This window comes from Amblyomma americanum, chromosome 9 (assembly GCF_052857255.1).
Source record: "Amblyomma americanum isolate KBUSLIRL-KWMA chromosome 9, ASM5285725v1, whole genome shotgun sequence".
NCBI lineage: Eukaryota > Metazoa > Arthropoda > Arachnida > Ixodida > Ixodidae > Amblyomma > Amblyomma americanum.
In genome coordinates, this window is record NC_135505.1 from 123322078 (window position 1) to 123346083 (window position 24006).

A 24006-nucleotide genomic window follows, 5' to 3' on the forward strand; every position below is an offset into this window, starting at 1 on the left:
TCAGGTATTCTACTTTATTTTAGGCATATAAATCAAACCAACAAGTATTCTAGCCACCCCCCTCCCCTACAAGCCCAAAAGACATTAACCCCTCTACCCCAACATGGAGCGAACCATGTCCGTCCTAACGCAGTATAGTCTAGTTTCGTTGTCGACAGTGACGAAATACCCAGTTCAGGCTCGCCAGGAAAGAAAAATGCAAAAGCCACCCCAGCTATTACAAACAGGCCCGCGAGTCCTGCCTTGTTCGCGCGTTACTAGGCGAAACATCGTAAAAGACTGCCAGCGTGCTCTGACACAACGGCGCGTTCCCCGGGTCACGGAGCCAGGCACCTCCGTTTACCCTTGTTGGGCTCTTGGCGAGCGGCTTTTCACCCTGTCTTGCCTCACGGCAATCCAGCATGGGACACAGATGTAAGCAGCCTGTACCTTTCAATGTTGTTTTAACTTGCGCGTTTCTTCGTTACGAACCTCGAAGTTCTATGTGTAGTTGTTTTTTGCCTTCTCAAGTAACCCCCACTCTTTTTTTTCCTTGGTTTCCTTCTTCGTTCTGGGATGCGTCAGACCCACTTGTGCTTTCTGGGTTCCTCTCGAGTAATCTAATTTACGGTGCAGCAGACGCTGTGCATACCCTGCCAGAAACCCCCGCACAGAAGGAAATGGAAGCGGGTAATCCGCTTTACTCGACGCTGTAACAGACTATCGTCTCTTGTGCCTCTGCCGCGTTTGAATTTGTAAAAAATTAATTTTTCAGTGCACTTCGTGGAACTGCTTGTCTCTCCATTGGCCTAGCCTCTCGAATCTCGAAAGTAATTCTGTGTTGTTTTCTTTGTAAGCGTGTATATTTGGCGAAGAAACAATGCGAGATTTTACGTAATGACAAAAAAAAATCTGAAATTTACTGCTTCTTTCGAAAGAGATTCATTGCCCGACCTGCTACACGGCGCAATACATATCAAAACAGACTCGACATTGATATTTAACAATCCAATTCTGCTCGCGCCTCTGCGCCTCTGGCGAAGAAATATTAAAGGAAGCGAGAGTTTCTTCTGGCAGTTTTCAACATTGCACTTTTTTCCAGGGGAAGTCAGGCTGAAGCGCTTGATATTTTCATTTCAGGAGTTATCTCGCTGTAAATGTTAACCTTCAATTTTATCCGGAGGAGATTGGAAACAATAAGCTTATATCAGCCATTGGAACAAAGCAGTTTAACTTGCCATCTGTACTTGTCTATCGTAGACAACTTCATCTTTATTTTCTGCATTGAGGTTTTAATGCACGTTTGTTGAATTTCAGGGAACTCTCACAGAGACTAGCGCTTGTGGGGCATAAAATGAAATTCTCGTAAGAATTGTTTTCTTCTCTCCCTTCTTTTCTTTTCTAAGAATTCTTTTCTTCTTTCCTCATCCTTTCTTCTTTCACTCCCTCCTTTGTCCCTTCCCTTACGGCGCGGTTCAGGTGTCCAACGACATATGAGACAGATACTGCGCCATTTCCTTTCCCCCAAAACTAATTATTATTATTATAAAAATTCTTAACTCTTAAGATCAGAAAGACGGCGCAAAGCGATGTTCCTCGTTTGATAGCTATATTATCATAAAAAAAGTTCCCGGCGTTTTTTCCGCCAAAAAGAATATAATAATGTGCAAAAAGTGACACAAACATAAAACCATGAAAAAAAAGACTTGCGAATAACTGAGACCCGAAGATATTGAGAATACGAGTGATTTGAATACTTGAACAAATATGAAATAAGCCAGATTCAATCAGTACTTGCAACGAGGCCGAAAATTCGGTGTCAGCTGGAACAGCAATCGAACCATATTATTTTTCTTCATCCACGATATGATCCCTGCTGCATTCACTCGCCTAATAAAAGCATTTTTTTCTAAAAAAAAAATATTCTGAAAATTGGGAAGAGCGATTGCATTACCCGGGGTGAGTGAGATACTCAGAAAAAATTTAAAGATCTTAAATCTGGATAACCATAGGCTGGTTGGAATAAATACCCCTTCCTGACGACTCAGCTTTTAAGTAAAACAAAACGCACACTCGGCCCGATTTTCACGCTAGAGAGCGCAGCCAGACAGTTTTCAACGCGAACGTGTAACAAGTGCGGCGTCGCATAAAGCTGTCTAAAAATATAGCAGCAAGAGTTCACTATGGTGCACATTTCCGCATTCAAGTCTCGCATTTATAGAACAGAGACCATATGAGACCATATGAGACCTTTGAGAGCATATGTGGCTTTCTTTCGTTCTCGGATCCCGCGTGGGGCGCTTTTATCGCCTTCTCGCTCTTCAGGGTGAGATGTAATAATCTTGGAATTCCAGAGTTGGCGTTTTATATTACAGCGTATTTGCTTCGGCGTTTCAAAAATTGTGCCTGCTTGCGTTCACTATTATCACCAACCGAATGCGCGCCAGAAGAATGAGATGCATTCATTACGCGAGGTGAAAGGAGATGCACTTCTTGACAGCCACAGTAGGGGGTGCGTTTATTATGCCAGCCAGTTTGTTACGCGAGTAAATGTGGCATTTGATGTGGCAGTTGCTGTCCTCTTTAAAGACTGCGAAGCAGTGTCAGGATCAGGCTCCTGAATTAGCGAACGTCAAGGCGAATTTTGTCGTGCTCATAGCGTCGGTTCTTTTTCTGCGCCGTACAAGTAACACTGTGTACGCAGTGCGCGGTTAAAGACCAGTGTGCTTGTTACATAAAGATTACTCAGAGAAAATCTGGTGCGGTAGTGTCTTTGAAACCATTCATTATGAATCGTGAGTGTTCAACTACTGCGGCAGAGAAAACAAGTACGTGGATCTCTTTTTTTTAATTGCTCTTTGGAGAAAGGAAATGGCGCAGTATCTATCTCATATATCGTTGGACACTTGAACCGCGCCGTAAGAGAAGGGGTAAAGGAGGAAGTGAAAGAAGAAAGGAAGAAATAAGTGCCGTAGTGGAGGGCTCCGGAATAATTTCGACCACCTGGGGATCTTTAACGTGCACTGACATCGCACAGCACACAGGCGCCTTTGCGTTTTGTCTCCATAAAAGCGCAGCCACCGCGGTTGGGTTCGAACCCGGGACATGGATCTCAACGAAGTACTTTTCGAGCACATTTGTTTCTAATAATTTGCAGCTCCTTAGCACCAATTTTTCATTGAAGCAGATTTGTTTGCTTCCAGATACCGACCGTTTAAGGCTAAGTTTTACGAAATATTCAAGACTAGCAACACCCTGGCAAACTGTGTGTTTCTATGGGCAAAAGTTTGCGCCATGCGACCTCAAGGAAAAAATCTTATTTCTGCGTAGTAAAACAAAACTGGCGAGTGAAAACAGTAAATTCATAAAGAGACATGAGAATACCTGTTGAATTTCTAGCCAGTTGATTTAGAAATAAATTTTTCTCCTTAACCTGCAACCCGAAAAATTCTCTCCATGAGAATACTTCAAAAATCTAGCGATACGCGTTAATTACTAAGGACAGCAACCAATATCACACAGTTACCATTTTTGCAACGGCAGCACATTATCGTAAATACAGTTTCTTAAACTAGCCGTTTGTACTAATAATATCAAACTACAGGTTATCAAAAAAAAGCAGTATGATTGAAGTAGTGGAGGAAAAACGCTAAGGCGCCCGTGTGCTGTGCGATGTCAGTGCACGTTAAAGATCCCCAGGTGGTCGAAATTATTCCGGAGCCCTCCACTACGGCACCTCTCTCTTCCTTTCTTCTTTCATTCCCTCCTTTACCCTTCCCTTACGGCGCGGTTCAGGTGTCCAACGATATATGAGACAGATACTGCGCAATTTCCTTTCCCCCAAAAAACCAATTATTAATATTATTGAAGTAGTGCTGTGGCACAAGAGACTGCACCTCTGCGAGTGCGTGGCAATGAAGCGTAATGGGCCTGTTTTCTTCCTATAACACTGCGGAACCAGCAGGACGTGGCGAAGCATGGTGTCTGTTATCACTCACCCCGAAACGAAAGAAGAAATAAGCGACGCCGTATGGTCGACACCATTTACTGTGAATTGTAATCGCACGTTCGAAACACCTCCGGATCAACTTTCTTCGCACTTTGCAGAGCAAGGTTATTCCAATGGCAGGCGAGATTTAACCGGAAGTCTGCCGTTCCATAGGATACTTGTGTCTGTCAACGGCGCGCGAATGCTCTCGGCTTGCTCCGGCTGCAGCCCAAGTGTTGCAAACGCAGATCTGGAGCCGGTACTTTCTGATGGATTCAGGCGTCCTTGGTAGAGCGTGCGGATTGCTCCGAATAGGCGACTGAATTTCGACATTAGTCCAGTTTTAGGAACCCGCTTACTAGCTGATGGCTTGATCTGTGGCGCGTTACCTTACAAAAATTTCTTTAGACCGTCTATAGAGTGTCCATAGACGTCTGTTTATAAAGTCTATAGACTGTCCACAGACAAACCCTAGAGAACAGTCTATACTCAATACAAATCCTATAGACAGTTTATAGACAATCAACACATTTATGGTCATACACTTTTAGCAGACTTTTGCCTATAGATAGTCTATCAACTATGACTAGACAAAAATAAATATCTATAGGATGGCAATAGTCTATGAGAAGTATATGGACTGTATATAGACCATTTTTGTAAGGGTTCGTAATGAGATCAAGATTTTGAGCGCTCCACTGCAGGCTCGGTTACAACACACAGCTCAGTTTGTTACCCCCTCTTTGGGCAACCTTTTGGACTAAAAACCAGTGAAACTACGACTCAGACTGGAGTTTTACTGACGCCCCTCATAAGCATTTCGTGGTCATGAATACCAAATCAGATTTCATAATACAAGAGTGGAGAGCCTTTGAATTAATGACAAATGTTTCGCTGTGAAGAAAACAGATTAACGCTCTCCAAACGAGCAAAATATTAGAAAAAAAAAGAAGGCGAAACGCGGCGGGGATATCTCTGCACTCTAAGCCAGCTGTTGCGTTGTAGATATCAGTACATTTTGCCCAATAAAGATGTCGCCCCTGCTCAGTGCGTTGATAATGAATCACTGCGAAAGGAGCAAGACATGTGTAATGACAGCAATATGTGAACACAGGGCGACGCAAAAACTAATACGAAATTAACAAACCCAGTGTTTTAAAGTACCCAGAAGAAATGAGGATAGAAAAACTAAGACTACGAGCTTAAACGGAATTTCCCCAGCACAGTATGTGACAAGTTCATTAAAGAAACCCGTCTCGGCGCGTCGCTTCTGCTGAGAGCATAGGAACCTCAACGCTCTGCGGTTAGGAGGCGTGGGTGTCGTGAAAAGACCGCGACGTAATTTGCCGGTGGAATAAGTATACGCCGCTGAAGACTTCCGCACCGCACTCGTATTAATTGGGCAAACACTGCAGCAGTTGGCTCCTGTAATGGCAATTAGGAACTGTGTGCAAGCACTGGAGCGGCCGGACGTGCAAAACATCCCCCCTAGCCAACGTGCTTTAAAGCCGAGTCAAGTTTAGGCCTGGTCTATCTTTCACGGCGATGTCATGGTGTAATGAAAAAGTTTTCAGCCACGGTTTTGACAGGCCTATTCGCTGTAATGAGAGTCTGGAAGTGACGGAGCCGCTCTACACTTGGACGGCACTCTCAAAGTTTACTCTGCAAATGGAATTCTCTCGGTGTGGCTCATGATATAATTTAACATACTGAAATGTCGGTAAACTTTTGTACTCTATTACTTTTTATTGTTACCTTCGCATACGGCTGTGGTCTGATACTGCGACGCGAAACTCATTAGTAGCGCAATTCACTTCACCCCCCCCCCTTACCCCCCAAACCCGGAACAGATCAGAGGCTACAATGTTTATGGAGGGTTTTGATATCTGGCAGAGGCTTGCCTACATCTGTGAAAAAAGTGACAGGACGTGATTCCAATCATGCAAAACATACAGTTAAATTTTTATCAGCTTTTTTTACCTGCAGGATCTGTTTTCTAGGGGCCACTAAGCTGTTACAGCATTCTGCACAAAAAAAAAAAAGAATGCCTGGCAGATACTCACACAAAGACATACGCGGCCTATGTATCTCGTCACATATGCACCTTTTCCTAAACCTAAAAGAAGAAAGATTTCATTTCCGCGGCAAACGTCTTTTAATATTACAATATTACATTATTTCACGAATAGCTGAGCATCCTTCGCACACTCTGGCTGCGATTGATTAATAAATAAATCAATCAATCAATATATCAATCAATTGATTGATTGATTGATCGATTGATCGAATAATTGCTTGATTGATTGATTGGTTTATTGATTGATTGGTTTATTGACTGATTGATTGCTTGATTGATTGATTGATCAGATCGACCAAATGGTCGATTGACTAATAACTCTCCCATTCGTGCAAGCAACAGCTACTGCACCAGCTTCGGCGTGTTGCAGTAGTAGCCATTGAATGCACTCCGCCTAGCGCCAGAAATGTCAGATCGGACACGCATCGCGTATTCATGATCTTTCTTTCTTTTAGCGTGAATAAACAAACATTGAAAAAATAATGTGGTTACATTTTCCCACCAGTCTAAAAAGCTTAACCGACATATCAAACTTTACGCGAACCACGTTGTCTAACAGGGTGCGCTGATGATCGCGGCATCTGGCGAACTTGGACCAGAGAAGAGAGCACAAAGAAACTAAACGACAGATGGCAACAGAATTAGATCCATAATCCGGGAGTGAAAAATATTCATGTACACACGCACGCCGAGAAGCTGGATACGCTTGTTCAGACAGAACGGAAGCCTCCCATGTCTTTTATCTTCCTTGCTTCTCTGCTATACTACATCCCGCCGGGCGTTCCTCCTAATTGGAACCGACGGGGCGTTCTCTCCGCCTCCTCTCCCTCCGTCCTCCTCCAACTCTCTCTTTTGACAGTGTTTTGCTTTTCTGATTATTTACTGGAAGCGCCTACAATATTTACCACTCAAGCCGAAATGTGACACGCACCCCGTGAAGCGGGCACAGGCGATGCGCATGCATGCAACAGCGTGCGCGCTGTCATGTGTTTATTTTCTCGAGATGTACGCTATCAAGGAAGCACATTAGGAAAAATGTAACTAACGGCGACATCACACAAGGAAAAAGTGAAAGAAATGAAGGAATAAAAACGAAGATAGATTGATAGCAGAACAAAGCAAGATAGAACGAAGAAAGATACAAAACAAGGAGAAAAAGAAAGTGAGATCGAAAGGAAGGAAGGATGGAGGGAGGGAAGAAAGGAAGGAAGGACAAAAAAAAGGAAGGAAGGAAGGAAGGAAGGAAGGAAGGAAGGAAGGAAGGAAGGAAGGAAGGAAGGAAGGAAGGAAGGAAGGAAGGAAGGAAGGAAGGAAGGAATAAACAGAAAGAAAGAAAGAAGGAAAGAAAAAGAAAAAGAAATGAAGATAAGAAGGAAGGAATGATGGGCTTCAGGAAAGTAGGAAGAAATAAAGGACAAGAAATGAAGGAGGGAAGAAAGGGAATAAAAAAAGAAGAAATGAATAAATAAAGGAAGGTAGGAAGGAAGGAGGGCGTAAATAATGGTGGGAAAAAAGAAAGAATTAATGGAAGAAGCAAAAGTGGAAGAGAGAAGAAAGAGGGAAAGCGAGGTAGGAGGAATGAATGGAAGGTGAAGAAAGTGAGAAAAAAATGTGGAGGCCGCTTAAGCTTCGTCTTTAAGAGTGAGACGCGACCGCGTGTTGCAGCATTGCCAAGAGTGCACAGACGCCATCGACCGTTCGGCGTCACGCGTGGCCCGTTGGACAACTTAAGGAAAGGACGCCTGTCTCACATATCTATGTGGACACCTGAACCACGCTGTAAGGGAAGGGATAAAGGAGGGAGTGAAAGAAGAAAGGAAGAGGTACCGTAGTGGAGGGCCCTGGAATAATTTCGACCACCTGGGTATCCTTAACGTGCACTGACATCGCACGGCACACGGGCTCCTTTGCGTTTTGCCTCCATAAAAACGCAGCCGCCGCGGTCGGGTTCGAGCCCGGGAACTCTGGATCAGTAGCCGAGCGCCCCAACCCCTGATTCAGCCCCCTAACCACTGAGCCACCGCGGCGGGTGAAGGAAAATGAAATGAAAATTGGTTTTATGGAAAGGAAATGACGCCTGTCTCACAATTCTCTCTGGAGACCCGTACCGCGCCCTATAAGGGAAGGAAAATCTCTTCTCTTACGGCGCGGTTCAGGTGTCCACCGAGATGTGCCATTTTTCGCTCACGGCCAACGGCGCAGACGCCGTCGACGCCGACGACACCGGCTTTTCTGCGACACGAGCTCCTTAACGCTGTCGCGTTAAAAAGTAGGACGAAAATCGGCCAAAGACTACCACTAGAACTGCTCTGGGGAAATGATGCTACGTCGCGCCTCACTGGAACAAGAAGCAAGGGAGGAGAAGGAAGAAAGGAGCTAAATTGGAGCCTCTCGCTTTCTTCATGCCGGTATGTGTTGCTGCTTCGCCACTCCAAAGCCCCCGGGGCGCCACACGCGCTCCAAGGATGCGCAACATGGCCACTTCGCCCTCGCTGTTTGCACAATAGCGATGTGTCTCCGGCGCTTTTTGCCGCCCTGACGCTACATTTCGCCTGGAAACTGGGCTGCGACTGAACACGGTTTAACCTTGAACGAAGGTACGTTGCCATGCATTTCAACGAAAAACTAGTAAAGAAATGCAAGCATATGATTCGTGCGTATCGACTATTGCTCTATTTATTGACGAGATTAATAATTTTTTTTCTAGTAAAAGCAACACTCTGCGCTAGGAGGAGTATTGTGCTGAAAGGCTCTGGATTAATTTCGATTACCTAGAGTAATTTACCTGTGTAACCTATATATGTGTGTGTGCGTGTAGTTGCCCATGCGTGTGTGTGCTTGCGTAGTGCTATTGCATGGCCTGTGGAGTTTACAGCCTCAAAGCTGCACATTGGCTGCTCGAGACGGCATACTGTACGGCTTGGAATTAATTTGACCATTTAAGATACTTTAAGCTGCACTGGCATCGCACAGTGTACAAACACCTTCAGCCCTTCGCCTCTATCGAAAGGCGTCTGCCCCTGCCAGTGCTGAATCTTGAATGTTTAGTCTCAGCACCTAAAATAAATGACCCCTTGGCCACCACGGCGGATTTCGTGTGGTGTGAGGACAAGGGTTAAAGTGCACATTCTGTAGTGAAGTTTTTCTGATGCACTCCGGACATGTTTTTTTTTTCAGAAATCCTCGACATCACTTGAATTATAAACCCGTTGTTGTTACCGAAAGCTTTTCTATCAAGTGCAGCGTATGGTGAGGCGTAAACGCTCGACCTGTTTAAGATTAGCGTGCGACTAAGAAGGCGTCAATTAGGTAGAGAAACATCAAATACATAACTACCGGAATTAACTCGATGGCAAGATCGTCATTTGTTAGTTTTTCTGAGGTTTCTTCCGTACTGTTTAGTTGGATGTTTTTTAGCGCTAGGCATTTACCACTTAATTTGCAAGATATATTTGTGGTCGGTTTCTCCAAGGCATCCTATAGAGCTATGCGAGAAAGTGAGTGTGCCGTGATATGATTGTGATAAGTATCTTTGATATACATTTGTCAAATCAATGCCAGCGCGAGTTGGACACAGCTAGGTGTTTATTTCCGGTCCTGAAAGCACAGAAGTTCCGAGACACGGGCAGGAAATGCAATTTACTATTGCTAACTCGTCTGTTAGGTTATGTCTAGAAGAATCAAACGGAGATTTCTCACTTTCAACAAGTGGTCGAATGGAAAGAGACGAGTAATATTCTTTGCTGAAATCGTTTTAGATTTCGCATTTCGAACAAGTGGACCTTGGTGATGGTCCGTGATAAATAAGGCCGTTCTCGAGATCGGTAGAACCTTCTGGATAATGTCCAAAGGTTAACGCGCTCTTCAACGTGATATGCCTTGTTGTAAGCATGTTATTCTTTAGGCTGACGTAAAATATATACCAATCGTGCGGTATTCTGTTTACAATGCACCTTGCCAAAGCGCTAACTCCTGCTGCCCAATGGGTCTTCCTTCGATTCGCTTGATAGTCAAGTTCGGTTCTCATGTTGACTTTGCCCTTGAGAGCACTTAACCATCTGGTAAAAATTCAATCTCGTGAAGATATCAGTTTCTCAAAAAGGGGAGCTAACCTTCAAAATACTGAGGGGTTAGCATTGGATTCCCTGGGGTAATGCTGTTAATGCTAAAAGTCTTTGCAATCGGCTGCGTTCGCCTAAAGCATTCGTGCACATAAAAAGAGTCTAAAGAAGCTCTTCGTGCCTATTTTTGTGGCATGGCGAAAAGCCGGTAGCCTGGGAAACATAGTGTCAGTAAATCGGTTTGTGTTGACGCCGAATTATTTATAAGAAAATTGCACGCATTGCCTGAAGCTAGATGGGGTGACAGGTCTTCGGCACGAAAAGTATTGGCCACTTAAAAAAACATCACACGGTGCGGCACAGTCTCCTGCTGAGATCTTTCGGCGCCGGCCAGGCTGTCAACAAACGCCCCTCCTTCGCCTGAGATACTCCCGCTAATAGAGGTCAAACCATGTTTTCTTCTTTGGGGACACCGAGCCAGGCGTTTACCTCCTGCGTAAGATAGCCAGTTATCACATGACCTTGGCATCAAGTGATGCGAGAGGCTAAGGTTAGCAGCATACCGACTTGAGTAAAATCATCTGATGTTAATGGCGGTATCCCACACAGGTCATATACTCTCGACCTTTGTCCTTGTTTACGCTACCCTTTCCATCGCTGTTTTGCGGAATGATATTAGGTTTCAGGTGTTAGTGCTGTAAGCCTTCCTACTGTGATTGCTAGGCTATAGAATTGCCTTAGTGGCGTCAACAACCTTCCCCGCTCTTAGCCGCTCTACCTGATGCCACTTGTGAGTGATGACTGCATCCACACCGAGCTCGAATCAAAGGAGCTATACGAATCCCATCAAAGCAGAGTTTCCAGCATAACTATCCTGCCCGTTGAAACCAGTCACCGAAACCAAATTTATATATATATATATATATATATATATATATATATATATATATATATATATATATATATATATGATTTTTGGTGTGCATCAATGGGACACTGACAGGGCTATAATTTAAATATAACTGATTAGAAAGAAGAATAAAAGCAAATACATGCCGCCAGTATGATCCGAACCCACCGGCAGCATGTGGATGATTTTATTCTGCTTTCTGATAAATTATCTTCGAGTTAACTACCATGTGAATCTCCCATTTATGAAGACAACAAAATTATATATATACACATATATATATATATATATATATATATATATATATATATATATATATATATATATATATATATATATATATATATATATATATATATATATATATATGTAAATAAAAATCTCCTATGCTTCTTTATTTTGGTGACTCTTGGCTTCCGTAATGCATAAAGGTGAACAAAAGTTACATCGATGTTTCGGCCGTAGGACCGCACTTCGTTAGGCATATATACTAGGTGTTACAGCAAACGTTTTTAAAATTTCTGTAGCGATGGACTTTGGAATCGAAAAAAAGATTATTCAGCTGGCGCGGACATAAGTTAGAATAAAAAAACTCGTAACTATATAGGTAATGAACTAAAAATCAGCATGACTTTATAGTTATCGTAGTCTGGTGATTAGTGCCAGTGAGATGTTCGAAGCGTGGAGAGGAAGATGCCGTTTAGTTAAAGAAACGAAGAAGCTCTTCTCGAAAGCTCAGCACGGCGAGATATTCGGACGTTTCTTTCCGCATGAAACCGACAATGAATTCATGTGGCGGGTCTGATGTTTGGTGTAGATGCAAGATCAATAGATAACGTAATGCAAAGGCTGGTCATATGCTTAGGTAAATCTCCCAAGGTAGAGTGTATTTGTAATGAGGGTGAAAATTACTCGCTGGCATCCACCCAAAAGCAACCATATGGCTACAAAGGAAAGCTTTAAAACTTTCACAGAAACTTCGTAGTTAAAGAAAAACTTTTTCTTAAGAAGAACTCTGAAAAGTTATCAACTTAAAAAGTAAAAAAATCTTTATCTCTCCTTCACTACTAAATTTATGTGGAAGCTGTATAGCTTTCCTTTGTAGTCGTATGGCTGCGCTTGGGTAGGTGCCAATGAGTAATTTGCTCCCTTATTACAATGCAAAGGGTACGGAGCCAGATTGGAACTGCCTGCTCTATTGTACCAGGGCATGCCATTTTTTGTAGCGAGAGCTACACTACGCTACCCAGTCGAGCATTTAGCCGCGAGCCTGGTAGGCCGATAGTGCGCATGCGCGAAACTAGAGAGGAGCAGCAGGTGCGCGGCGCATGATGTCAGAGTTCGCCGCCGGCGCGCGCGAGGATCCGCGCCGGCCCGACTACGCCCACTGGCGCCGCGCGTGAATGCGCATGCGCGGCAACCGGAGAAGGGCAGCAGATGCGCGGCGCATGACGTCAGAGCTCAGCCGCTGCCGCCGCGGCCCCGTGTGGGGTCGTGTGGATAAACTGCGTATGTGCGGCTGTGTCTATAAAAGCTGAGGTGATACGACTCGGTGTATCACAATCGCTTCGTATGGGTGACGAAAAGGAGACTCCTGCCGCCGCCATGCGGCGGTGTTGTCAAGAGAAGGTCAATTCTTCGGACTCAGAAGTTGTCGCCTGGCACTTGGCCGCTCTGCAGAGAAAGAATGAACATCAGAAGGCGAAGCGAGCGGCGGAGACGCCTGATCAAGTATGTTTCATCCAATACTTCTTCAATGCTTAACATTATATTCACGACCAGCTCGACAACATGCGTAACCAGGTGGGAAGTGCAGCTCTCGCTACGTATATCCTGGCATAGCTGAGTTAAGCCACTGGCAATTTTTTGCTTCCTCGCTCTAAGAAATAATGACCACACTCTTGGCGAATGCTACTTTTTTCCTTGCACCAATCGGTGACGGAAAAAAAATGCGCATGACACGCTAAAACAGCGGCGACAGTTCCAATTGTGTGCCGTGGTCATTGCCACGCGTTAGACTTTGCATCTTCACCAAAATTCCTGCATGCACTATGCGCTCAGCATTACAGAACAACTTTTGATCTTTTCAAAAATTGATATGGCATCGTCTTTTTCATGACTTCAAACCATAAGACTGTGTGAGTTAAAACATTACTCACCTAGTTTCAGTCAACTGTCTAGCTAATCAAGATGACTGTCCCAATAAGAGACGTCTGCACTGTAGTTCACAGTATATTTCTGAAAAAAAATTCTTTCTATTTTGAACTCATCATTTTTAAGAACTTTAGTAGTCATTGCAGAAATATTCGGTACACCTGTATTACAGACAGCAAACCAACCAAGCAGTACGGCTGTTTTCAACCTGAATTACCAGCTGATTTTTTTTCTTTGCCGTTCTGCACTTTGTGTTTTTTGCCTGACCCTGATGGCAGCGGTATGCGCAATAACAGACTAACGCGGATTTGTATTTCATGTTAAATCCTTCGGGAAAAACCTCATTGTCCCCCAAAACGCTGTCATCACAATTGGAACGAAAGTAGCGCGCGCCGCATCAGTATTTCGTCGATTTGACGTGAGCCTAACAAGAACCAGGGACTTTTTTTTACTTCTATGGTTTGCGAGTTATAGTTCACGTCAATTGATTTGCTCAAATACCGGATTAACCTCTTTCCTTTGCATCATCTATCAAGTAGACCTGTCCAGAGTCGCTTTCAGTCGGTGCACCTCCGACGATCGAAGACCCTGACATTCAAGATTCAATGCCGCCCTCTTTTGCAGCGAAATCTTTGTATTCTTCGATTTTTTTATGCCTTGTGTCCGTTGCCCTCTCTGGGTAAGACCGTAATTTTTATTGCCGATGAGGTTAGGGCAGGTAGATGCACACGTGTAGAAAACGAACTTAGTGAAATGTAATTTCTGCGCCCAACCTCACAGGAACAGCCTAATCTACTACAATATTTTTTTGTGATCCTTGTTTTTAACATGTGCGGTAACATGAAAGCCCCATAACCGAGCACGTGGCTCTTAATCTAACCTGCTAACGGAAATGACGGGGCAAAGCCATTTCGTTACACCCGTCGATAGTCTAGAAACTGCTTGCGTGCGTGACTCTCATTTAGCTATAGCAAGAGAATTCAGATCTGAGGGCCCTTTTCAGCAAGCCGCTTGGCCATTCTGTGGTTTAAAGTGTTGCGTATAATCTCATTACAGGTTTAGCTACGCACTCAGCCAGTTGCAATGATTTATCACCTTTTTTTTTTTTAGCGCAGCCGTAGCCTAATTGTTTGAGGATCTGCCTCGCATGCGGGAGGTGCGGAGTTCGACCACCAGTGCCTACGGGTGCACACCAGTGAAAAAATGTGTACAGGCTTTCGCCTAGACTGTCGCTCCGTTTATCTGTTGTGAAATGCTTGGGAAATGGGTCTTTTACCATAGCTTGTGTAAATTGTTTATTTTAGGGCCTGACGCTATTTGGTCAAAACTGCTGTTGAGCCATAAAAATTGATTACCGTCGTCATCTTCATTGCTCTGTTTTGGACGGTTTCTAGATTTCAGTACGACAAAGTTGCCTCACTTTCCTCAGTTGTTTCGTCCTTCCATGCTATTAGATCTCACCCTCGATTCTTCCGAGCAATATCTGTTCTCTTTACTCTAGTACAAAGTACAGTTCATCTGTGCAACGCATCGAAAGTCCCGGCCTTTTGAGAATGCTTTGCAGGCAGTAAATAGATAGCAATAACTGCACACAGAACCTGAAACAGAGCAACATTTATCGACCACTGTCTAACCTCGGCTAGGTGCCAAGCAAAAACACAATTTTTTTTGTACTGTATAAAGCATGCAACATTACAGACAACCACATATTTCACGTACACAACGAGTAAGCACTGTTGCAGAAATGTTCAAGGCATAACCTAGCATAATTTTCTCTCTCGTTTCGCCACTGCGTAGCGCATAACAACTACAATCGCCTCTATTTCTAGGTGGAAAAATAAATGCACCGAGGCAGCGAATGACCGGCCTCGGAACCACTTTGTGCTACGGCAAGGCGTGTGCCTGAAGTGGGTTCGTTGACTTACAGCGCTACAACGCGAGACGGGATAACTGTGCTTTGAAATCGTCAGTCTTGAACAGTTTTCCTGTTTCTTTCCACAAACATGGCATTTAACAATACTTAGCTTTTTTTCTTTGGGGGGGGCAAAGTGTCTAACATATCTCAGTGCACACCTGAACCGCGCCGAAAGGGAAGGGATAAAGGAGGGAGTGAAAGAAGAAAGGAAAGAAAAGGTGCCCTAGTTGAGGTCTCCGCAATAATTTCGGCCACCTGGAGTTTTTAACGTGCAATGACTTCGCACAGCACACCGGCACCTTCTGCGCTTCGCCTCCATCGAAACGCGGCCGCCGCGGCCAGGTTCGAACCCGAAACCTTTGGAAATCCTTTGGAAAACTTACTTTGTTATCTGTGCGATCAGTTAAATAAATATACGCTACTTTTCGTATTGAAGCACGAAGGCATATTCCCGTGTCGCTCAAATTAACCATGTCCTGTGCCAGTCGCGGCCATCGTATCCCCGAAATCTTCTTGATTTCATTCGCCCACCTAACTTTGTCACCCTGTGCTACGCATGCCTTCTCACGGAATTCAATTCGTTACCCTTAACGACCATTGGTCATCCTGCCTTAGTATTATATGCTCTGCCCATGTTCATTTCTTCAGCTCGATTTTGACTAGGACGCCATTAACTCACGTTTGCTTCCTGATTGACTCCCCTCTATTCCTGCCTATTAACGTTTCACTTCTACATGTATTGTCTATAATCACGCAACACAGTGAAGCTTTGCACCGGCGGAATTGTTTTCGCCACATCTTCCCAAGGTTATCTGACCCCGTAATCTACACTTGCAATCAATCTTGCAAAGACTGAAACTGCGCTCGATCTCACCGTTCGAACCTTAAGAGTTTCCGGAGTTACAGTGGGTTTGCATCCCTATGTGGCGGGGGTAAAGGTAAGCGCCTGACCTAATCACTTCCGAATCGACTGCGCTCGGCTTTCCGATACGACGGCGATGCCAGCACACTACATTTTGCAAAGAGTTGATTAGTCCGGCTGCCGTTTCGATCGGGTTTTTGAAATAGCGGCGTTGTCAATGCGCCGGTGAAGAAATCTGCAGAGGCGTGTAGGTGTGTGTGCGAACAATGGCCTGGTGCAATACTGCGCCGACGCTGTACCTGAGCGCGACGCAATTTCTGAAAAACATCAAGACAATCCAATTCTAAGAAGGTTCAATACGCTTCGAGAAGCAATCGACACGCCCTGCTCAGACCGAGTTGCCCAGAGTCGCACACCGCAAACCGGAGGTCAAATGATCGATCCCCGAAAAAGGTCATCACCCTTGTACGACCTCGGTCGGCTTTAAAAGGCCATTAATTGAGACTAAATAGCAAACTGATGAAAAATAGTTGCGTTGCAGAGAATGCGCTCTGCTATCAGCATATACATTCAGTCATTGCATTAGAGAACATTTTTGTAGCGAAAGAGCAGAAACGTTACCGGGTGGTTTCTACCTGCTCCTCGGGGTACAACTTCCAATTTCGTTGTGGATGAGACAATGACCTTCAATGCCTCACAAGGTCAAACCGAACTTGACTGCCTGGTGGTATGGCCCCAGCTATTGTAGTATGAACACGTGATTATATGACTGTGACCACTGGGGAACTGACGACATTTGACTTTGACCCTTCGCAATTGATTTGAGACAGTAGGCACCGCATCTAAAATGACCTTAAATGCCTCACAAGGTCAAGCCGAGCTTAACTGCGTGGTGTTATGACTTAAAGCATGGCAGTATGACCACGTGGTCATATGACTATGACCGCTGAGTACCTGTCCTTGACGTTTGACCATGACCTAGACCTTGAAATTTGATTTGAGACCATAGAGACCATGCTTAAAGGGGCTCTGAAACGCCTTCCAAGGAGAGCACATTAACTCACTTAATCACTGCACTGAGTTGCCATGAAAACCAGAGCCAAATAATACTCTTCTACACGCAGCATACGACCCACAATCACGCGCGAAAGTTGGCGAACCTTTCCCGGCAACTTTTTCATGCTCGCACCCTCCTCTGTCCACCGTAGACAAGGTGAGAGGTGGCCATTGGTTAGATTCTTTTAGACGTCAGGCAGCTACCGTGGCCGCGGCCAATGAGCCTCTTAGCTCCGGCGGGTCGGGAAGCTCCGCTCCCAGAGGGAGGGTCGGCGAAGGAGCGCCTACCTTCCAGCGTGCAAAAAGTGACGAGAGGAGATGGAAAGGCACGAAGACGCTTGAAATTCAAATTGTAAATAGAGATAACCCAGCTTCTACAAAGCGCATTTAAAAAATCCTTGCTGGACACTATTCGTGAAGCGGCGTGCTTCGATATCCTAGGCATGCCGCTACTTTATTAGAGCCCACTTCACAGCCCCTTTAACAGAGCTGCCGCTTGTATAAGTAGGTTCAAGCCAGGTTGAACCCCAACCATTTTTATAGTTCTCGTTTTAGCCCGGGCGTTGCACAGCAAAATAAGGAAGGCAGGCTTACGTCAACCCTGCGACTATGGGGGGGAGTGCGTACGACATAGATTCCACTCAGGCAGCGCGCCAATCGAGCACCGACAAACTGCACGCGTTGTTCGGCGGGTTGCGGTTATAAATTAACAGCAAGAAGTAGACACACCGGGATACGGGGTGAGGGGGGGGGGGGGGTGAGAGCGGCTGACTGAACTTCAAAGGAGACGGCGTTCGAGAAAGGCCCATGTGGAGTCGAGCGCGATGAAATTTGCACCACCATATTTTTGACAAACCGGAAAGCTTTATGAGAGAAAAAGAAACGATAAATCATCCACGTAACGATCATTATTTAGTACCGTCTAAAGTGCTTTTCCTTGTCTTCCGCTGGCCAACCCATAAATAGAAATCAATAACTAGAAGCAGGCTAGCGCTAGGGAAAGGTTTTAACGGCCATGTAATGCGACAAGGAGCACCATGTATGTTTTCGTTATTTATTACAACCCAAAAACTCTGGAAACAATTTACCGCTCTCGCCATAAGCCTAAAAGCATATAAAAAATAATATACCATAAAGTTCCCGCAATATCTCTTTTTAATTAATCGCTGAAGATCAGAAAGGCACAATGCTTTTCGTTTGCCCTTGTAATTCTACAATTCGCCCTACGTCATTTGTTTCGCGACGCAAAAAATGGCCAGGTCTTAAATTGGAGTTTATGCGCTGGAATTCCTAGGTTGCCTTCCTAGCTGCCCAAGCTGTCATGGTGCTGAGCTGCCGGTCAGTTTCTTCCGAATTCAGATCTGTCGTAAAACCTGGAACAGAAAAACTTGCGCAGTTGCAACACACCGATCTAGCGAAGATGGTAGCCTCTCTAAAAAACTGAAATTTCTAACTTTCTTCCATTTTTCCCCGGGGCACAAAACATTTAAAAACCAAGTTCTACTTAAGCAGGTACAATAAACTCTTTCGTGTTCCCTTCAATGAGCTAAAATGACAGTCTTGTCGACATTGCTCGCGGAGTTGTTTGGTTAGGTTACAAAATGTCAAAAATGTACCTTTGGCAAAAGTCTGGAAGCTAACTTCTCAAAACAGGGCGCTTTCAAACCCACCATTGGAAAAGTCGGCTTCGCTGATACCTGGACGTGGCCCAACAAACAAGAGAAATGCGGGGGAAGGCGGGGGGAGGGGGGGTGCTACAAAAAGGGCATCAGGGATAAGGAAGAGTACCACAGCCCAAAAAAAGTAAAATACCCATCATTATCTTACTTATTTGGATATGCTCTTATCAGTGGAACACTAATGCCCTGCACTAAAATGAAATTTTGTCGTCAGACTATCTTGTAAGGATGTGCCTTCTTTGCAAAAAGTAACCTGGCAACAGCGGTTTTTTTCTTAGGCACGTAGTGAAGCACTTTTGTGAGCCCTTAAACTCTCAATCATTGTAAAGTAAGGTGAACCATTAGCCTTATGTTCTGACATTTTTCTGTGTGCAGCGTTGTCGTAATGGTTCCGTCATACTGTTTATAAGCAAAGACTTGTTGCTCGGTTACATATAACAGGCAAAGGCGGACTAGTTGGTGGTTAACAATGGAGTGCATATTGCAACCGCATTTGTTTCAGGACAACTGTGTCGCGGAACCTGGGCGTGCAGTTACGGCAATGGCGACAATGTTTCGCCAGTTCACCGCCCCCAGCCAATGATTCAACGGCTGCGCGGTGCTCCTGAAGCCTAACATTCAAGCAACGTCCAGTTTGCCCTATGTAACAATTCCCACACGTGAGGGGTATTTGGTACACCACACCTGTCTTGCAGGGAACCAACTTGTCTACATGCTTAGCGCGGGCATGTGCAATATCGTGCAGGGAAATTAAAAAAAAGAATGAGTGCCGCACTAAGCACGTAGACAGGCTCGTTCCCTGCAAGACAAGGGTGGTGTACCAAATACCCCTCACATGTGGGAATTGTTACATAGGGCAAACTGGACGTTGCTTGAATCTTAGACTTCAGGAGCACCGCGCAGCCGTTGAATCATTGGCGGGGGGCGGTGAACTGGCGAAACATTGCCGCCATTGCAGTAACTGCACGCCCAGGCTCCGCGACACAGTTATCCTGAAAAAACTACCGACCCAGCTTAGCAGGAAAATTTTTGAAGCCTACTGCATAAAAAAAAAACAAAATGACCGTTGCAGAAGCACCACTTCCTATATCCTCATCCAAGAAGGAATTCAACTATCTAGATGCTAACTTGTGCCACGCGCACCCGCGTGCCAGTGTCACGTGATGGTGTCTACTGTCTATCAGGTGCGATTACAAATCTTGTATAAATGTGGTTTTCTTCGTAGTAAACCTCAGTTGAAGTTCCCCGTTTTCTCCTGTGCTTTCTTCTCTTGTCCCTCGTATTTTGCGCGGCTGCAATATGCACTCCATTGTTCTGTTACTTTTGGCAAATGAGGTACTTGTCGCAATGTGTGTATGTCAAGAAATTCGTGCGCTGAAGCGTATCTACATTACAGATACAACCGATTTACGTGCGGCTGAAAACAGTGTTTTATCTGCATGAAAAGCCCGAATGTTTGAAGCCAGTTGCCCAAATTTCATAGCGTGCATTTGAACTGTGCTAAGCTGATTTGGGCGCACGTTTCATTTTGAGAGAAGGCTGCAGTGGTTGCGTAATTAAAACGATTGGCGGTGCGTTGCACTGACACGTGCCAGTGCATGCCGAGAAATCTGGGACATCGAGAATCTGCGCCATATATAGGTAGCTTTTTCAACACGGCGGTGCATTGAAATGGATAGGCTCTGTTAAAGTTGTTTCCATCAGAAATTGAATTTGAACTCGCTGAATGCCAACAAAATGTAAAAAAACAAACCGCGTTGTCGTTTTAAGCGACATATGGAATAGAGCAATGCGTCTCTTTCGACGTTAAGAGCAATTTCGTCACAATCTGCTCTGCAGTGAAGCACTGTTCGGCTTCTGAATGGGTAGTACAGATCAGGTGCTCTCAAAAGCTTTTTGGCACAGGGTACGCAACGTCCCGAGTGGAGGTCTGAGTAATTTGACTAAACCTTTCTGCCTAAATTCATTTGCGAAATTATTGGAAAGCGTTGGGACATTGGCATAGACCAGCGTAGAATTTATGACAAGGTGCGCGATAACGATTACCTTATACGCCTTCGAACTATAAAGAGAGCCGTTTATATATGAACCAAAATATTTCCCTGTCACCTTCGAGCTAAACTAAAATATTTCCGAGTCTTCTTCGAGCTAAAAAATGCCTCTCAATCAACATGCGAATTCAGTAACCTATGCAACCTATCCGACCCAGGTAAAAAGGCAGGAACAAGGGTTATTTCCTTGTTCATTAATTGTGCTGTGAACTGCTCTATAGCTTTTCTCACGATAAGAAAATATACACGCGGGAATGATTACACAGACTTACTGAGTGTTCACAACTGATTTCATTGCTCCGAATACAGCTCGTTTCTAAACACAAAAGTATATGTGATAGCGAGACACAGGATTACAACACGAACCAAAAACACAAGCTAAATAACACAAGTGCAACCTCCTCCTATGATCAGCATGATATCACCAGCCATTACAATTAACCATTGAAAAGATCGAAGAATTCAGTGCTAACACAATTTTCTTTTCCGGCAGTCGTAATCTCATAAGCTTCGATAAGTTTCCTTACAGTTTTCGCCTTTGCATGAGCCAGGATGGTGGCGTCATCATCCTAGTTCATGTAAAGGCGAAAATTGAAATCGTAATGCTTGTATTGATTTGCCTAGAGTAAGAGCTACGAGCATTGCATGCCTAAAAATATTTAAGGCGGAAACGGAGGACGGTTGTGGAGAAGAGGTAGGGTTCATTTTAATCTTAAGACAGTGCCAGCTATCCAGAAAAAGGAAGTAGAGCGCTGGAAATGCCAGAGAAATATACTAAAGTAAAAAAAGATGAAATAAAAAACGGGAAAGTACGATTCTGCATTCTGCCGTTCGGCACGGGCGAGGAGCTTCGTCGTAGTACACGAAACAGTTACGGTTTGGTCACTTGGAAGCGGGTTTCACCCCTACACATGCATATATGTTTTTCATTGTTTGGTTCGAAGATAGCTTTGCCGCTTTGCTGCACTGTTAATAGGAGTAACCTGCTTACCGAGAGCACTCCCAGTCATTTTCACGTGGCTGGAATGGACGATGTCGCGAATTTTGGGCACGCAAAAAGAGTTTGGCATATTTAATAACTGCTTCGTAAAGTATTTATTACCACAAAAACTTAACTATTTTGTAAAAATGAAAGGAAGCACCGAAGACGTTCATCGAAAAACGTCAAGCACTAGCGCTCGTGTGTAACAACTTCATTCTGTTTACGACGTGAAACCATCGCATAAGGTGATGTTGACACTGAAAGCGTTGCTTGCATTTTGTTGTTGTTGTTTTTGTCTTTCACATTTTTGCGCGAGAAATTATGTTGCCCCCCGTTCCGCCTCCAGCGAGGCCTAACGCGAAAATACGCCAGCGACTGCCTCTTCAATCGCGGGGCAGAGCGCTACAAGCGTGAAATGCGAGACGCAGCATCGGCATCGCAATCGACCGGCCTTTTCGAAACCCCCCCGGGAGCGACGCGCACCACAAACATCGGGGCAGAATCCGCCGCTCAGGGAACACGAGCGAATGGGCTGCTCAACAACCAAAAGTGATGGGACGTGGCCAGCGATGAAAACGTGAGGCAGACAGCGGCAAGACGTCAGAACTAGAAGCAAAAATAAGAAAAATAAGTAGGACAGGCTAATCAAAAGGTGGAAGACGCCTGTTTCATGGCGCTGTGGAGATATCAGGATCATTTTTAGATCTTCTTGCGTGTCGTTTCTATGTCGACGGCTTTCTGATACTGCCCTCTTCTTTACCGCTTATTTTTTTTTCCTGTTTTTCCCTTCGTGTCGTCTGCTTCTTCACCGGCTTCCGTCTGCTAGCGAGGGACCTTCGCCATCTTGCTTTTCAAGCTCCTCGGTGTTGTAACGCGAAGGGATTCTGGCAGGCCCGAACCCCAGACGCGACAAACACCATGTACAGAAGACCATGTACAGAAGCACCACGTACAGAAGGGTACGCGGACGACCGTGGATAGGATTCTGATTTCCCATGGCGCCGGCGGCGTCACAACTGCCTCAGCCGGCCTGGTTGAGCTCTACGAGGAAGGCCGGGCAGTAGTGGAAAGGAGGGTGGGGAGGGGAAGAGAGTATCGTTGGCAATGAGCCTGCGTGTACACACCGGGTCTCAATGCAAGGGCGTTCGTGCATTAGCCGAGAGATCCGAAATCCGCGGGAAAAAAAAGAACGTACTAAGAACCGGGAAGAAGAGACGCTGAGCGAACGCTGAGATAGGTTCCGACAGGGTGTACGCCTGACTGTTGTGTAGTATTTCATATTTCCTTTTTTTTTTATCAGTCTGCCATGAAGTAGCACCGAGGACCAATTACCCTGAAACCGGTTCCTCCGGTCTCAATAGAGGCATGAAGCTTTCCTCGTGAATTACGCTCTGGATGAGAATCTCTCACGGATTCTTCCACGTGCATGAGGCTTCAGCGTGCAGGTTACATCTAGGCGCTTAATAATTACCTATTCCCTTCTTGGTTAGGAGAGTTCGCAGCAGTGAGAGTTAGTATGAGTAATGAGGAAAGCTCCGCACGTTGCCGCATGGAATTACATTTCTCTAATAGCAGAGAAAACACAAAAGAACAACATAAAGGAAGACACAGGGTTGCTACCGGACAATACATGTTTAATAAATGAACATTCACCCTCGTGCTAAAGGACTTGTTCGAAGACGTCTTTGGGCTGAAGTGCTTATAACATGAGTCTCTGGCCCCACCTTTCTGTAAAGAAAGACATCTTGCACTGTAAGCTGAAATGACCAAAAGGGAGTAAGCTGTCACCTAGTAGACTCCCTTTGCTTAGAAAAGGAGTGAGCTAGAGGAAAGCATACTCTCTTCTTACTCCCATATTTATGATTAGAGTGAGTGCCATGGTGCTCTGTGGCCAAAGCTGGCTTTTCGCATTAAAATTCATAATCTTCACCAGGAAAACTGAGCGTGAGAAATGAAGATGTTGATACGGAAGTCTGGCTTCAGATACTAAGCATATAATAATAATATAATTGGTTTTTGGAGAAAGGAAATGGCGCAGTATCTGTCTCATATATCGTTGGACACCTGAACCGCGCTGAAGAGCGTGAGAAATGAAGATGTTGATACGGAAGTCTGGCTTCAGATACTAAGCATATAATAATAATATAATTGGTTTTTGGAGAAAGGAAATGGCGCAGTATCTGTCTCATATATCGTTGGACACCTGAACCGCGCTGTAAGGGAAGAGATAAAGGAGGGAGTGAAAGAATAAAGAAAAAAAATAGGTGCCGTAGTGGAGGGCTCCAGATTAAT

At 44.8% G+C, this 24006-nt stretch overlaps 1 protein-coding gene across 1 annotated transcript in view; it reads left to right on the forward strand.

The window, feature by feature from the left end:
* The window catches only part of LOC144104231 (xibalbin-1-like), a 131211-nt gene that overhangs the window by 19436 nt on the left and 87769 nt on the right, over window positions 1-24006 (forward strand). The window lies entirely within an intron of this gene.